This window comes from Otolemur garnettii, unplaced genomic scaffold (genome assembly GCF_000181295.1).
Source record: "Otolemur garnettii isolate 467f Iridium unplaced genomic scaffold, OtoGar3 scaffold00120, whole genome shotgun sequence".
NCBI lineage: Eukaryota > Metazoa > Chordata > Mammalia > Primates > Galagidae > Otolemur > Otolemur garnettii.
Window position 1 is genome coordinate 338,644 of NW_003852515.1, and position 2,320 is coordinate 340,963.

The 2,320-nt window shown below is 38.4% G+C and overlaps 1 protein-coding gene across 1 annotated transcript in view; it reads right to left on the bottom strand.

Annotated features, from left to right (window-relative positions):
- The window catches only part of BRCA2 (BRCA2, DNA repair associated), a 101,405-nt gene that overhangs the window by 23,104 nt on the left and 75,981 nt on the right, over positions 1-2,320 (bottom strand). The gene's annotated exons all lie outside the window — the stretch shown is intronic.

The window sequence follows — 2,320 nt, forward strand, 5'->3', positions numbered from 1 at the left end:
CCCGGCTATTTTTTGGTTGCAGCCGTCATTGTTGTTTGGCGGATCCGGGCTGGGGATTCGAACCCGCCACCTTAGGTGTACGTGGCTGGCGCCCTAGCCGGTTGAGCCATAGGCGCCGAGCCCACACCTAATTTCTTAAAATGTTCTTTTAGAGATGGGGTCTGGCTATGTTGCTCAGACTGGTCTTGAACTCCTGGGCTCAAGCAATCCTCTCATCTCAGTCTCCGCAAATGGTGGGATTACAAGGGTGAGGCACCGTACCTGGCCAAAATATAATTCTTAAAAGTACTGTTTATACTGCTATGAGGTCTTAATACTATTTAAATATTTCTAGTAGAAATAAATAAAAGGGACTTCAATTTAAACATGATGGATTAAAATATACTTATTTACCTAGGCTTCCTCAAAAACCTACAAGGACAAAGAGAACTAAAGAGAATAGTAGATGATCTATCACCAAAATTCGTTGGATAAGTAAATGACAAAGTAGATTCAGAATGACAACAGCTAGTAAAAATAGCAAACACACACAGAGCTCTTATTATGGGATGTTAAGACTGACATGTATCCACATTTAATCTTGGTGTGGTGGCTCATGCCTGTAATCCTAGCACTCTGGGAGGCCGAGGTGGGAGCATACCTTAGGAATTCAAGACCAGCCTGTTTCTACTAAAAATAGGAATCTAGCTAGGGGGTCATAGCAGGCACCTATAGTCCCAGCTACTTGGGAGGCTGAGGTGGAAGGATTGACTGAACACAGGAGTTTGAGGTTGCTATGAGCTATGCTGAAGCCACAGCATTCTAACTTGAGCAACAGAGCAAGACACTGTCTTAAAAACAAAAATAAAACACATTTAATCGTCACAACAACCCCAAGCCATATCCCCATTTAACTGAAGTATATGAGAAATTATATAACCTGACCAATGTTACTCAGTCACTAAACTTATTGTAAAGAATCAATTTGAAACAATAACTGAAGGAAAACACTGAAATAGAGGCAAGGGGTACCTCTGAACACAGGAGTATAAGGTAGGGCTAAAAACAGGAGCAGTTGAAATTTTACACAAAGATAGTTAAGAGCCCAGATTTCCTCTCCTTTCCCAAACAGCTAGGTAGCTGTCCCTCCCTCACACTTAAATAAAATCCTTATGAGACCACTTTTTGGAGAGGCTGAATCACAGATTTCCCCTACTCTAAAGAGCAGCTAGAGTTGAGGTGAGATGCTATATTAAAAACAAAACTGAAATGAAAATCCTTATGCTGGAGATAAGTCTCTTTATTAATTTCCTTACTCTGCTCGGGTCTCAGAACAGTCACTGATATTTAAGGGTCTCATAATTAAAAGCCAAATTCCCCCTTATTACCCAATAAGCTAACAAGCCTCACCTGACACAGAGCTCTTAATAAATTCTTTGGTATCCCTCTATTTATTTTTTATAGTTGAAATTTGAATGCATTGCTCTTTGTGATAGAGAATGTATACTGTGGGAAATGATAGGGGTTAGAAAGGACTTACAGGATTTGATTTGTGTTGGATAATTTGGGGAAGAGCTCAAGGAAGTGGGGCTTTGCTCTGGATTAGAGGCTGTCAGGAAGTGGCATAATCCCATGCTCTCTACTGAAGAGAAAATATTAGCCAATGGTCACCATTACATTAAGCCTCTAAATTGAAACCCAAACAAACAAAAAAATAGGTTCTCAAAGGAAAAAAATGCAGGAAGCAGAAAAAAACTAAAATAAAACAGAACATTAATAGCTTTAGATAGATGAGAAGATATTATATCTATGAAACAAGAACTGAATATACCAAACATTTACAGAATAATAAAGGTCTGTTGAAAACTGAAAATTAAGCTGGTAAACACAAATTTACTTTAAGGATTAGAGAAAAAAATTAAGAACAATCCTAGAAGTTGGAATAAAAAAGTGACAATAAAATAGTAAGTAGGAGAAAAGATAAGAAAATTGGAGGATCACTCCAGGAGGCCTAGCATCCAAACATCAGGAGTTCCCTACCTTATTGCACAAAATGAAAAAAATAGTAGAGAAAATAATGGAAGGGAGAAAATTATTAAAGAATGACTTAAAGAAAATATTCTAGAACTCAATAAAGGACATGTGTTTCTACATTGAGTGTTAGTGCGTATCTCTTATCTAGGTCAATGATAAAAGAAAAAAGAAGAAAAAAAGACAGACATTACTACATTTTTATATTACTTAAAATATCAAAACAGGGGGCAGGGCTCGGCGCCTATAGCTCAACCGGCTAAGGCGCCAGCCACGTACACCTAAGGTGGCGGGTTCGAATCCCCAGCCC